Source organism: Oryctolagus cuniculus, chromosome 10 (genome assembly GCF_051225735.1).
Source record: "Oryctolagus cuniculus isolate XC-2025 breed Fujian yellow rabbit chromosome 10, ASM5122573v1, whole genome shotgun sequence".
Lineage (NCBI taxonomy): Eukaryota > Metazoa > Chordata > Mammalia > Lagomorpha > Leporidae > Oryctolagus > Oryctolagus cuniculus.
In genome coordinates, this window is record NC_142876.1 from 109748701 (window position 1) to 109764158 (window position 15458).

Genomic DNA, 15458 nt, shown 5'->3' on the forward strand with positions numbered 1-15458 from the left:
GTCTCCTAGGACTTACCGACTACAGCCAGGAGGGTGAAACAGCATCCCAGGAGCGGCCTCCGCTGGACGCATGTCACTCCCACACCACCGCAAAGCTGTGCAATCGTCTACATCCAACCATCTGTGCTCCTTCCACTTACAGGGCTCTGGGTTTAGGAAGTGGCTCAAGCCGGGCCCTGTCTGCTTCCGTGAGGGCAGCAGGGAGCAGCATGTCCTGACCACGTCCAACCCTGCCCCTCCGCACCCCACTGTGAGGTTGGCCTTAGTTGATTAAACACTGGTTCTAGAAAGCATTTATGCCTCCAACCAGGACTCCCAACTCTCTGCACCCTGACACTCTGCACCCTGACCCTGGGGCCCAGAGCATGGTAGGCTGGGTAGAGACGAGGCAGGCGGAGGAGGCCCCGCGGGTGGGCAGTCCTGGACCATGGCATCCGTGTACCTGTCCACACCAGCATGACCACCCTGCCTATGGGCATTTTTTGTTTTAATGTTTACTTCTTTTTTTTTTTTTTTTCATCTAGTTGAAAGGCTGAGTACCTGAGAGAGAGAGAGAGAGAGAGAGAGAGAATCTTCCATTTGCTGGTTCACTCTGCAAATGTTCACAACAGCCGGGGCTGGGCCAGAGCACAATCACTTGAGCAATTAGCTGCTGTCTCCCAGGGTGTGCATTAGCAAGAAGCTAGATGAGCAGCAGTGAGGCCGGGACTTACACCAGGTACTCCAGTGTGGGCCGGAGGCCTCCCCAAGCAGTAGCTTACCCCATGCATCATAGTGATCATAGTGCCCGATGCCCAGCGCCCAGCCAACTCTCACCCCCACCCCACCTCCCCAGCATTCTACAGAGCAGCGAGCTGAGGCTCAGGAAGGCGGGAGGATTTTCTCCAAGGGTCCAAATATGCCTACCCTCCAAGCCTGGGCTCTTTACCAGCCAGGCCCTCACCCGCTCCCCACAGTGGGCCTCTCTCCAGTGCCAGGCAACCCCTGTGACCTGGTGCCTGGGCCTAGGAGAGCCAAGGGAAGGAAGCTATTCTCACCTACAGGACTCAGACACTGGGAAGTGAGCAGCTGCCCCGCCCACTCCTGCTGGTGAGACTGAGGTTCTTCAGGCTGGAAACACAACCTTTGAGAACCAGTAAGCAGTGCTGGGGTGGGGGGCAGTCCTCCATGTGCACGGAACTGAGGTTTGCCCCTCCACCTGATCCCTCCTGCCAGGTAGGGAGGTCTCCAGCCTGAGATGTTTCCCCCAACACCCCGCCTCCACGTCATCACTGAAAGAAGCCTCAACCGTGCCGGTGCCATTAACCTAAGACTCAACCTTTGGGGAATACCCACACCAACATCCAGACCCCAGGCAACATGGCAACCCTCTCAAATCAGCGCTTACTGGCACACAGGGCTTCCATCCACACTGTACCCGCACAGCCCCCTGGACACACACCCCAGCCATGCACTAGCAGCCCCAGCCACTCCGCCACCTGCTTAGACGGAATACACACCCCTGTCGTTCCCTCGGCCTCGGCCATGCACAGCCAGCCACACTCACTCACCCCAGCACACACAGAGCCATCCCTCCAATCATGCTGACTCAGAGCCTCCCCACGTGTTAAGTCCCTGCAGGTGTCACGCTCCCCACTGTACCCCCATAGCAAGCTCCTCCCTCTCCCTCCTTCTTGCCTACCCGGGTTACACATACACGTCTGAGCCCAGCGGACAGCTCCCCCATGGCATGTACACACCCACTCCCCTGCAGTCATTGTGGGGCCCAGCGGGACACTGGTGGCCCCACTGAGATGGAGCCCACACGTGCTCTGTGACAGACACCCACGCAGTGCATGCACAACGCCATGCAGCAGCAGAAGCATACCCACTGTGCCACACCCACCATTCACCACGCACACACACAAGCATGCACACCCACACATGTACACATACACAAGTGTGTACACACACACACCCTCCCCCAGCAGCAACATGGAGCTTCCACAGGACTCCCACCTTTTCCAGGTGAGCTGTGGGCCCCAGACCAGCTGGACATCCTCTCGCCCCAACCCCAGCTGTCAGGTGCACTGACAGTCCCTACTGCCCGCCTCCCAGGTCCTCCTGGCCCTCACTCCATTTATTTGGAACTAAATAAAAGATTATGCTAAAAATAACTCCCAGGAGGCGATCATTTGATAATTACGTGCAGGTGTTAAATCACTTGGAGTTCCTGGCTGCCTCCCCTCCCACCCTGCCTCCCATGTGTGTGGGGGGTGGATAATTCTACATCCAGTGCCCCCTCATCCTCATAATGGGCCTGGCCTGCCCACCTGCCCACTGGTGGCTCCCACACCCTCTGAGCCCAGCTCCCAGGGAGGAAGAGGAGTGGGGTGGTTGCCTCCACCCAGGGCCCTCACCCTAGTCCTGCAGGGAAGCTCTGTGCTCCACACCCACTTCCCAGAGGAAAAAACTGAGGCTGCACACAGGGCCATCACCTGCTCCAAGTCACAGGCCGGCCACATAAGGGCCGGGAAGTCACTGAAGGAGGCAGCCTGGCTGTAGATGTGCTACGAGGGGCATGGGGAGAATCAGGGTGTCTGGCACCACGTTCCCAGTCCCCACAGGGCTGCACCCACACGCAGAGCAGATACACCGACCCGGTGTCCCTGAGGACAGAGTCTGGCCCTGCAGAGGGACTGGGCCACTGGAAGCATACGCAGGCTTGGCCCAGTCCCAAACTGTCCTGGAGGGAGTGAACACCTCATACTGGGAGGTGTGCAAGTTGTGGCTATACCACCACCGTCCAGAGGCTGTAGACGACCTGTGGACAGCTGACTGTCCTTTTGGCAGGGACACTTGGGGTCCTCTGTCCCCTCTTTCTCCTGGGGGGAGGTGGCCCTGTTCTGAGCAGATCTGGAGCGACAGCACCAATGTCCACCCAGGCAAGCCAGGCCCTCCCTGGCCGACTCTGCTCCCACCAGGGATTCTCATTTCCCACACAGGGGGAATGGAGTTCCCCCAGGATCCAGTGCTTGGGGGGCCAGCCCCACAGGAGGTGGCCCTGGCTTCTGGAATCCAACAGCCCCTCGTGACCACCCCACCTCCACTTCTCCCTCTCTTGATTGGAACTATCTAATCCCTCTCAGGACATGGACCAAGTCATGGCCACCCATGTGTCCCCAAGTCCCCCAGCCCCTGGCTCAACAAGACACAGAGACTTCCTGCCCAGGCCCAGCCCCTCTACTGCTACCGAATCCCTTAGGGCCCCTTCAGAGATGACAGCCACCCTCGAGGGGACGATCGGCCAGGTCACAGTGTCCGGCTCAGGTAGAGTCTGCAGAGAAAGCAGCTGCCCCACCTCTTGGAGCTCCCTGGACAGCTGCAGGCCAGAGGACCCTATCAGAACTTCCAGGCCAAGAGGAAACCGGTCACAGGTCAGACCAGGAGGCCAAGGCACCCACACAGCCCACATGTGGGCCAAACACAAACCTCGCTCCTACCTTAGTGCACTGGACACCTGCCGTGGCCCCTGTTGTGGCCCCTGCTGTCCTCCCGACCCACGCCCCATCCAAATGCTCAAGAACAAAGTCCACACTGATGCAGCCTTCAATGACCACAGGGGCTGAGGGTGCAGCTGCGAAACAAGCAGGCCCAAAGCCCTGCCCATGGAGCCAGCCTCTCCTGGGAGGCAGCGAGTCACGCAGTGTGGCAGGTGGGGGAGGGGTGGCGCTGGGGATGGTGGCAGTCATTCTAGCATGTCTCTGAGCCACCCTGATGGACGCAAGAAGAAACAGGTGAAAGCCCTGGCAGCCAGGTGGGCGGTGACTCAGGGAGCCCAGCGTGTTATCAATGTCAACAGCTGTTAATGAGCTCTTTCGCTCTTCCTTTCATCCTGTGCCTTTGAAATTGGTGTGGAGCCTACACTTACGGCACATCTGGACTCCAATCTGCCACATTTCAAAGGCTCAGGGGCCTCCCATGGCCGGTGGCTGATGCCTCGGAGAGCGTGGGTCTCTCAGGCAAGCATGGTCAGGGAAGGCCCCTTAGAGGAAGTGATTTTGGGGCACAGACCAAGTCATGGGGCACGGACAGAATCATCCAAGCAGCTAAATAGGAGAGGATTCTCCCAGGCAGTCAGAAAGGCCAGTGCGAAGGCCCTGAGGCAGACAGAGATCAGCAGCCGAAGCAGAGTGACCAGGAAGAGAGTGGTGGGAGCTGAAGCCAAAGCAGCAGCAATGGCTCTGTTGGGGCTGTGGCCTTTCCTCTGAGCAGCTGGGAGCCACTCAGCATGGTGGGCAGACAGCAGGGCCCCAGCTAAAAAGGGCACACTGCATCACTGTGCATCCTCTAGCCCCAGAGCTGGCCATGGATCCCAGTTCCGCCACTCACCAGCCTGTGACCTCAGGGACTGTGGTAGCACCTGCGAGCTGCAAAGGCCAGATGTCACATCGTGCCCCGCATACGGCAGGCGTCCCTTAAAAGCTCACGGGAACCTGTGCTCCTGGAGCCTGGGTCTTCCATGAGAGAAACTCGCACGTTCCCAGGGGCCAGGGCCTGCGCCTCTCCTCTTCTGGGAGGAGGGCGGGAGCTGCCCCTGGGCTCCCTCCCTCCCCCTCTGGCTGGCTGCACTATTTCCACATTCCTCGAATTGCTGCAGGTGATAAATGGCTGTCCTTAGGCTTCTGACTTGGCAGCCTCTGCTTCCTCTGCCCATGGCAGACGAGTGGCTAGGCGGGGCCTCCCCACCCAACCAGGAAGCCCCACCATGTCCTGGCCCCAGGGCTCCCTGCCCTCACTCCACCCATGGTGACAGCCCAGGCTTGACTCAGGAGCAGAGACTCCTGGGCAAGGCCCCGTGGGTCCCCCTCCATGTAACACTCACTCAGCCATTCAACAAACACATGGAGCATCTGCTCTGGGCCAGCGCTGCCTGGGCCATGGAGTTGGGAGAAGAAACGACAGAGGTGCCTCCCCCATGGAGCAGACCTTGCAGTTCTCAGGGGTTACCTGGTGACCCTTCATCCTCACTTTACAGAAGCCCAGAAACCCCATCTGCCAGATGCCGGTGAAGACCCTCTTCCTAGCCACTTCTGCAAGGGGGGGGGGCACGGCCTGCAGTGAACCCGTAAAGAAGAGGGGTTTAGGCTTGATGCAGGGAGAATCTCTCTCTCTCTCTCTCTCATTCTCTCTCCCCCCCCGCCCCCACCCCGGGGAATGAACCTGAACCAGGAGAGGAAAAGGTGGGCTTTGCATCGCCTGCAGAGATGCAAATAAAGGCCGTGAGGACTTCCCACTCCCAGAAAAAGCTGCAGAAGGAAAGCAAAGGCCGCCGACCAGCAGCTTTGTCCCCGGGAGGCTGCAGGATGATGAGACCCTGACCTGGGCTTTCCTCTTTTCCAGAATTTCTGCCACAGACGTGTGTGTTCAGAGAGAGGTGTACCTCCTGCACGCTCACGGGTGTAAGCAGAAAAACCAAACGTGTGCTAGAGCAACCTCAGTCCCTTAGACGCCTCTAGGGGCTTGGGTGTGGCTGGCGGGAGCAGGGGCTCTCAGGCCAGGCCACTGCACCCTCCCACCTGGGCTGGGGGGAGGTGTGAGCTAGGGCTGCGGAAAGGGAAGGAAGGTCTGCTGCGCCGAGGCAGGGTAGGGGCACGTGGAGGCAGGAAGGAGAGGCCGGAGCAGGGGGAGGAGGCGGCAGAGGAGGGCGTGGTTGTGGCCCCTGTGGGCAAGGGGAGCCATGGGAGGTATGTGAGTGGGAGACAGCTGTGGTCAGGAAGAGCAGGCCATCTCCCAGGCCCCTCTTCCCACGTGTTTGTAGTTTGGAGCTCCTCAGCCCCTCTGTGGTTAGAAGTAGGGGCATGAAGGACCAGCAGCAGGTCCACTTGCTGGGGCTGCCACTTGGCCACTGTGCCTCGTGTCCTAGGCTGCGACCCAGCCCCTGACCGGTCATCAAGTCCTGGGCCTGGTGTGGGTGGCGAGTCTTGGCCGGGCACACAGTGACAGCTCCAGGAGCGTCAGCTATCCCATCAGCGTCAGGATCAGCCAGGGTTCATGGCCCCTGTCACCCTGAGAGCCAGCCAAGGCAAAGGGCAGCTCCAACAGGTCCGTTCCCAGGTGGATGCCAACCTGTGAGACAGCGGGGAGCAGCTGCCCCGCCCTCTTCAGCACTAGCCTAGGGCAGAGGGTCCAGGACTGCTGCAAACAGGTGTCCAAGAGCCCCAAGAGGGAGGGAGGGCCGTGACACCTCAATGTCTCTCATTTAATCTCAGCAATCCCTGCAGATGGGGGGGGTACAGCTGTGGTGGCCATTTTACAGAAAACTAAACTGACAGAGAGGCGAGGGCCTTGCTTGAGCCTAGCCCACCGCTGCTGCCGTTCTCTCCAGTGACACTTATAGGGACCCTGGCAGGCCTAGCACCTGCTGGGCACTGCGAGTATCTCCTCCTAGGTAAAGGGGACACAGGGGGAGGCTGTGCGCACTAGGAAGGACTAGAACTCGAGCTCTGGTTACCCAGGATGCTCTGGGTCCCAGTGCCCCAGGAGATGGTGCAGGCAGGGCCCAGGTGGGGAGGAAGGGAGACTGGGGGGGGGCACTTCTGGCCTTTCATCTGGAGCCCAAGGCCCAGCCTCCCCCCCACCACTCGTGTGGGGCCCATGATCACTCACCTGGAGCTATAAACGAGCTGGTTCTGAGGCCCACCTGTTGCCTGGCAGGTATGCCAAGACCCGAGAGGGGGAGGGGTCTGCAGCAAGGCAGCATCGCCAAACTCCTGACGCCCCATAAAAGCTGCCAGACCTTCCCTCTGCCAAGCTCCCCTGCCCACCTGGCAGCTGACCCCTCCCCCAGCCCAGCTGGGCTGGAAGCCGGGGAGCCCAGCTGGGTATGGGTTAAGCCAGGACTGGACCCCTGGGCTTCATGTTCCACCTGGGGCAAGGGCAGAGGAGGGGGACATTCCAGAGCATGTCAACGAGATGAGTCCAGTCTGGGGATGCCACACCAAACCTCCGCAGTGTCCTGGTTAGGCCTCCCTGAGGCTGGGGGAGGAAGCCCGCACCCCGCCGCCCACGGCCATCAGCTGTTCACGGGCTTGTGAGTGGGAGTCTGCTCTGTAGCCTGGGTGGTCCCTGGAGAGGCAGCTGGGAAACAGGGCCCAGACAACAGGCCCAGCCTCAGCACGCTGGGCGTGCAGGCTGTCTGCTCCACTCAAGACACAGAGGCCAGGAGCTCTGTTTATTGAGCACCTACTATATGCCAGAAGCACACATTTTGCTGACCCTCATTCTGGGGAGATTCTGAGCAGGAGAGAGGCCGGGTTCCAGCCAGGGCCTTCCAGGGTGGGGATCCTGCCTGAGCTCTGAAGCTGGGGATCCAGCTGTCAGCAGCCAAGGCCCCACCTAGACAGGACCCACACGCACCCTTCCCTGCACCATACACCAAAGTGCTTGAGTTTCAGAGGTTGGATTTTTCCAGAAAAACAGGTGTGCTGTGGAATGGACCCGTACGCGGTGAGGTGAGCCTCCACGTGGTAATGTCCGGACCTGGGCCTGGCGCACGCGATTTCTTTTCTCTTTCTCAGCTTCAAAGTGAGTTGCAGCGCAGAGGCTAATTAATTTTCCCCAGAGCAGAGGGCCGTCACCTGTCTCGCTCCACAGCGCACCCCCACCGTGGCCCCCGCGCATCAGAGGGAAAGAGATGGCCGTGAGGATAACTCAGGCTGCAGAGGCCTGGGGGAGAGAGAAGGGGAGGACGCCCTGGAAGCCAGCCCCAGATGCAGGGATAGATGCCGAGATTTGAGGAAGCAGGAGGGCCGGGCGCGGGCAGGCCTGCACCTGCCCAGGGAGCAGCGGGCTGCCCGGCGTGTCTTCACATGGAGTCCCTGGATCCTCCAAGCAACCAGTGGGCCAGCACCTCCTCTCCTGGCCTCTGCCCTCAGTCTGACAACTGAGAAAACACGTACATGTGTTCATTCACTCTCCTGCTTGCTTGACTAGCCAGTGAGAACTGCGAGTCCCTGGCTGAGCTCTCCAAGCACTTGCATTAGGAACACAAACCACAGATAGAGAGGAAACCCAGCCCCTGGCTTTGGGGAGGGAGTGGTGGCTCAGAAGAAAGTATGCAGGAGGCATTGCAGCAGAAGCTGGGAGTGGTCTCCCAGCAGATGCAATTTTGCCTCGTGCTGGGCTTTGTCGTGTGAGTAGGAGTTGGCCAGGCAAAGATAAGCAGGTGAGACAATTATGCAGAGAAAACAGCAAATGCAGAAACAGCTGGAGAGGGTCCAGGGTGTTTGGGGGACAGCGAGGAATTCTAAGGAGATCCGAAGAGTGGGTTCTGCCATCACAGGTGAGATTCGACCCTCAGGGCCACCAGCAGGGCTTGCCAAGTGCCACTCCATCCCTCACAGGTGTGGAGGCACAGCAACATGGGCTGGTCACTGTGGGAACAGAACGCGCTGCTTGCCAGCCCAGAGGCTCCAGTCGCTCTGGGCTCCTCCAGTTACCTGAGGGCCAGGGAAGTCCCAACTCAGTGCATTGAAACCTGTTAATCACCTGCTAAGTGAGAGGTGTTGCCTCAGCCAAGGGTATGTTAACTGAATACAAAGTTCATGGTCAACACAAGGATGCCACGGCACCCAGCATCATGTCCTCTCATGGTAGCAGCTCACACAGAAAGCAAGGAGAGCCAGAGAGACCTATTCTGGAACACCATTGCCAGAAAACACGCAGAAATTCTTCCCTTAAATTCTGTTGGCCAAAATAGTGCCACGTGTCCATCCCTGACCAATCCCCAGAAACAGGGAGGAGGACCACCAACCTCGGCCAGGTGCAGTCAGAATCCACCCTAGGAGTCGGCACCAAACAGCCACAGCAATAAAATCCAGATTCTTTAAGCCAGGAAAGACAAAATAGAATCTGATGAACTCTTAAATGTTTAAAAAAGAAAAGTACCTATAAAGATGACCCCTAGCTGTGTGCAGCTGCATTTGCAGGGATGGCGTTCACAGCAAATTCGATGCAGGTGTATCAGTACATCTAGTGAGCCCTTTATTTCAAAATGCTACCTTATCAGGTAGAATGTCTTTTTTTCCTTAAATCTGAATGCATTCATTATAAATCGGCACAGTCACTTGGCAATTTCATCCTCTTTACCCACACAGGGAATAAAATCCAAATAATGTTATGATAACTTATTTCCCTTTTTAGTTCACTGTGATATTACAACTGGGGCATTATGTGGATCTATTTAAATCGCGGGTCACAAGTAGCTAATATCATGAATCGGACTCCAGGAGGACAGGAGCGCTCCATGGCAGGGCGCTTGTTTGCAAAGGAGGCAGTGGGTCCGGGCTCTGAGTCTGGAAGAAGGCTGAGAGTGCTGCTGTCTGTGAAACAGAGGGGGCAGAGGTGGGAAAGAGCAATGAGCTCCTAAGAACCCAGCCCAGCAGGAGCAGGTGTCCAGTGGAGCCGTGACCACGCCACCGCTTCCCAGATCCTTGTGCATGGGTTTGAGTCCCAGCTGCACTCCAACTCCAGCTTCCTGCTAATGAGCACTTTGGGAGGCAACAGATGATGGCTCAAGTACTTGGGTCCCTGCCACCCATGCAGAAGACTCGGGATGGAGTTCTGGCTCCTGGCTTTGGCTTGGCCCAACCCTGTTACAAGTAATTGGGGACTGAAACAGCAGCTGTAAGATCTCTTTCTCTCTCCCCCTTGCTCTCTTGCTCTTTTTCTTAAAGACTGATTGATTTGGAAGTCAGAGTTACAAAGAGGGAGGGAGAGAGGGAGAGGGGGAGAAGGAAAGAGGGAGAGAGGGGGAGAAGGGAAGAGGGAAGAGAGAGGGAGAGCACACCAGGAGGTCTTTGACATGAATGACAGAGGCCCAGTCACTTTAACCATCTTTTGCTACTCTTCCCAGGCCTTTAGCAGGGAGCTGTATCAGAAGTGACGCAGCTGGGACTCAAATCAGAGCCCAACAGGTGGTGGCTTAACCCACTATGCCATGACATCGTCCCTGCTCTTCCAATTAAAACAAAACAAAACAAAAAAGAGTACAAAAATTCAAAAGCTACCAGACTGCCTGAATTCAGCTGAGACAACTATAAATCAAGAGACACAATATAAGAATTCTCTCCTGGGGTGAGAAAGATATGGAAATAATCCTTGGCCACTGGGTGGCAGCATTGGCACAAGACAGCTTGGTTGCGCCTTTGGCAGGCGATGTTGCGGGGAGGCAATCAGGCTTCCTGGGGGACAGAAACCAGGCAATTTTGTGTATAAGCTGACCAGAAACCAACTACCATGTGGCTGCAGGGCTGACACACCATGTAAAGTATTTTATGTGTGGGCCGCAAGCTCTTTTTAAAGCGCAATTAGAAAGATGTGTGACTTTATCTGTCACCCAGCCTTGGGACAGCTAATGGTTTAGGGCCCTTTCAGGTGCATGTGACAGAAAACCTAACCCAAGGCGGAAGGGATTTTTCAAACTTGCTTTAATATTACTGCACTCACAGAATTTCAAAGATGGAGCTCACCGCTGAGCAAGGCTCACCAGCATTTCCTGGCCATGTCTCCCCAGAAGCCTCAGGGAAAAGCAACGGACCCTGCCACCCACGCGGAAGCCTGGATGAATTTCTTCACGTGTTCCCTTATATCTCTCCCCACCCCCACATTCCTGCCTCTCTCCTTCCCTCCCTCTCTCCCTCTCTTTTTTTTCTCTGCTCGCCAAAACAGTTTTCCAGGGTCCTGGGAGGTTGGCTCAGGTACACTGCTCTGACATTCACATCCCGACTGGCCAAGTCACCAGCAATCCAAGCCCTAAGCCCGCACGTGGAATTCCAGCCCCATTCCAGTGGTTCCATTAGAACCCAGAATCCTGGGCCCAACTCCGGGGTGGTGGATGAAACAGGAGGTGGGAGTTGAACCCAGCCACCCTCCACCTGGAGCTCCCTTAAAAGAGTGAGTTGATTGTTAACTGGAGCTCACTTGCAGCCAGAGTGGGCCCAGGAACCATAAGCTAAGGGTGGCCCGGGGTCTGTGCCAGGAACACCAGAGCCACACGACTCCGGCCCCAGTCCCATCAGAGGCCAGGGAGGCTGGCAAGAGCCCACTGAGTGAACACCTCAGCTGGGAACGTCACTGGCATGGGCCTTTGGGGCAATGGTTAAATTTCCCCCAGAGTGCCTGGGTTCAAGTCCAGGCTTTAGTCTCTGTTCCAGCTTCCTCCTGATGTGGCCCCACCCCCAGAATCCCCCCCACGCAGAAGGTGACAGCCCCTGACACCCACCTGGGAGCCCAAGGTTAACTCCCACCTCCTGGCTTTGGCCCTCTGGCCATTATGGATGTTTGGGGACCGAACCAGCAGATGGGCAGTCTCTTATTCTCGAAATAAAAGTTTTAAAACAAAGCAAAACAAAAGGTGTACATCTGGCAGCCTTCAGGTAAAACTTGACACAGGGGTCAAATTATGGTGTGGGTACTGATGCCCCTTACTCCCCACAGGGGATCCACCAGCTCTGCACTGCCTCCATGAGAGGGGGAGCGACATAATGGTGCCGTGACTCAGATATGAAACCTAGGAGGGAAGAAGTGGGAAAATACTGGAGAGAGACTAGGGAAGAGCCTAGGGAAAAGCCGGACGGAAAAGGTGCCGGAAGAAGCTAGCGAAAGCCTAGGCATAGGCATATGGGGAGAAGCTAGGAGAAATCTAAGATTGAAAGCGAAAGTGAAAGCTAGAAGAAACAGACTCGGATATGGACTGCGGGGAGAAGCTAGGAGAAATCTAAGGTTGAAAGCGAAAGTGAAAGCTAGAAAAAACATAGACTCGGATACGGGCTGTGGGGAGAAGCTAGGAGAAATGAGAGAAATACTGCTGGAAGAAAGCTAGGAAAAGTACTAGGGAGAGAAAAATATAAGCTAGGGAAAGTGAAGCCGCGGGGGTAGGCCAAAGCGGAGACATAAGCTAGGTTGGAATTTGTCAAGTTAGCCCGGGGAGCAAAAGGCGAAAAACTAAACTGGAAGCGGAGACGTAAGCTAGATTGGCATTCGTCAGATTAGCCCGGGGAGCAAAAGACGGGAAGCCAAACCGGAAGCGGAGACGTAAGCTAGGTTGGGGTTCGTCAGATTAGCCCGGGGAATTTAGACTGAAAACTAATCTGGTAGCGGAAACGTGAGCTAGGCCGTGATTCGCGGAAACCGATGAGCGCAGAGAGGGTGCACAGGATGTGAGCAGATAAGAGAGCACGGGGCTAGCGCGGAGGAGGCTGCGGGGCGGGCGCGAAAGGCATGGAGACCGCGGAGCGCGCGCGAAGCCGGGAAGCCGCGCAGATAAGAGAAGTGCGGGCTGAAGCTGCACAGAGCCAGGAAGCTGCTGCGGTGCGGGGCGCCGGGAAGCCGCCTCGGGGTGGGCACCGGGAACCCGTGGGGATAAGAGAAACAGAAGTATAGAAGTAAAATAAGAGAAATAAGAATGCCCGGAGATAGAAGTAAAATGAGAGGAATAAGAATGCTGGGAGATAGAAGTAAAATTAGAGAAATAGGAATGCCCGGAGATAGAGAGAAATAGAGAAAAATAAAAAAGGCCTCCCCACAACACGGCAATGAGAGGGCTCAGATTCGGTCTGCCTGATTAGTAAGGCAGTAAGCACCTGCGGGCAGCTCAAGCAGAGTATGCGCCGCAGGTCACCGAAGACAGGCACATATCAACACCAATAAGTCTCCCCACAACACGGCACTGAGAGGGCTCGGGTTCGGTCTGCCTGATTAGTAAGGTGGTAAGCACCTGTGGGCAGCTCTAGCAGAGCAGAGCAGAGTGTACACTGCGGGGCACCGAAGACAGGCGCATATCAATGCCAAAGAATAAAAAGAAAGGGGGAACTGTGGGGATCAACTGAGACTAGACTAAATTACTGGAACTAAGACTAATTCTATGCATCTGATCTCCCACAATATGGCACTGAGAGAGAGCAAACAACTTCTACGCAGCTGACTCATCAGTTTGAGTGATAAGCTGCAGGAGCTGATCCTGCTCCTGATTGGAGGAGAGCAGTGTGCTTGGCGTGTGGGCAGCAGAGCATGGATTGGTGGAAGAGGACTATAAAGGAGGACAGAGACAGCATGCACCGAGCAACATCTGAGGAACATCTGAGCAGCCCCTGAGAGAGCTGGCCGGCGGTGTGCCCCTCCTCCGCAGAAGCGGGGAAAGCGGCGGGGGTGCCGCCCCTCAACGGAGGCGGGGGGGGGGGGGCGGCAGCTAACCCGGGACAGCGTCGTTCCTCCGCAGGTGGGGGAACAGCAGCAAACCCGGGACAGGGCCAGGCAAAGAGAACAGCGCAGGGTCCGGTGTCGTTCCTCCATGAATGGGGGAGCGACACCTCCATTTGCCCTGGGTGAACCCTATCCCTTGTCACATCTTAGAATTTGGGCCAAAGAGAACCCAAAGACCTGGAACTTGGTCTTGTCTCTGATTGGCCAGACCTTGGTCATATGATAATGCTTGAGCCAATCACCATGGCTGTGGAAGTGAAGCAGGGATTGGCTGGGGAAGTCCATCAGGCCCAGGGGTCCCACCCCTGGACAGCAGTGCAGAGAAGATGGGCTCCACACAGCCGGGAGGGGGCCTCGATGACAGTGACTCAAACCTAACGTTTATTGAGAACTTGCACTGGGCCTCATAGCTCAGGGTCAACCCCTTCCTCTTCCAGACCATGAGATTGCTCCAAGGCGGGGTGTGTGTATGTGTGTGTGTGTGTGCATGTGTGTGTGTGTGTTTCCACTGGGGCTTCATGTGTGGTCAGGGCGCTAAATTCACACACCCACCCTGGCAAACATGGTGGGGAGGGAGGCAGGCAGGGGTGTTTGGAGAAGGAGGGAGCAGCTTCTAGAAGGAGGTGAGGTCCAAGGCCCTGCCTCCTCCTTCACAGGACATTCAGGTCAGCCTGACACTGGTGACACTGCCACATGCCACCAGCTCACTTCCACGGGCACAGCCACATCTAGTTTCTAAGGCTCTTGCTTTTTCCCATAAATCCCAAGTGCCTAGGAACTCAGGGCCCCCAAGGCAGCTCAGCCCCCTAAGAGGAGCAGAGGGCGGCTCTGAGAGCCAGGTCACGAGGGTTTCAAGATGGCTCCTCCAAGCATAAGCTGCCAGAGGTGAGACAAGACTCCTCGGGATCCTGTGGCCCGCAGCAAGCCATTGCCTGTGTCAGGAAGCCATTGCTTGTGCCAGGTCCACTTCTTGCAAAGTGGGCATGCCACCTCTGCACCATCTGCCCCTGACTTCTGTGGCATGAGGTGCTGCATATATTGGAAGTGTTACCCAGAATCCTTCCACACTATCTCTGTGCCCAGCTGCTACGGGTCTGATTCAATTTATTTATAATATGCGAAAAAGGTTTCCCTGGGCTGGGCACTGAGGGTTCCCTGAGGAAGGAGCCGTATCACCTCCATCCCTGGGCACGTGGCTTTCCAAGAGCCTTCAGGGTAAACACATACCCACTGGACAACAGAATAAGGACCCTGAGGGAAGCCAGCCAAACGGCCTGCAGCCAGGGCCCAGCAGCCGACAGAGTGGATCTCGTTCATTTTGCCCCGCACCTGTGCTTCTCATTAAGACACCCCGGAGAGGGGACAGCCACTCAGCGTCCTCATCCCCAGGCAACCACAGCTCTTGCCGCCTTGGCTTGTGTGAGCGTGGCCATCTGTCATCACTCTGTCAAGCTCTGTGCATTGTTGGGATGACACGCGCTGAATTTAATTGCCACTTAAAATGTCATCAACAAGATTACACTGTGATTTGACACTGAAGTCAAAAGTTATTGTGTATGCAAAAGAGACACAGAAAAACAAAGTTGATACTAGAGAAATCAATGTTTATCACAGGAGGAATAGGCACATTTTGTTACAGGACAACTAGCAAGCACTTGTTCAGTTGCCCAAAGGGAAGATCCCCACAGCCAGGCAAGGCTCTGTCACCTCTGTCACCGACACAGTCAAGGAGGCTGGCATGGTGAGAAAACCCTAGCATCAAGACATGACGAGGGGCCGGCACTGCTCCACAGTAGGCTGAACCTCAGTCTGCATGTGCCGGCATCCCATACAGACACCAGGTTCATGTCCTGGCTGTTCCTCTTCACATCCAGCTCCCTGCTAATGGCCTGGGAAAGCAGTGGAATATAGTCCAAGTGCTTGGGCCCCTGCACCTGCATGGGAGACCCAGAAGAAGCTTCTATCTCCTGGCTTCAGATCAGCTCAGCTCCAGCCATTGCAGTCATCTGGGGAGTCAACCAGGGATGGAAGATCTTTGTCTCTCCCTCTCACTATCTGTAAGTCTACCTTTCCAATAAATATTTTAATAAATAATATTAAAAAAGACTTGAAGAATGGGTGTCATAGCTTTCGAAGGAAGCTCCAGAGATAATAATAAATCATTATTGAGAAAGAAAGAGAGATTTGTTTTTTTATTTGAAAGGCAGAGTTACAGA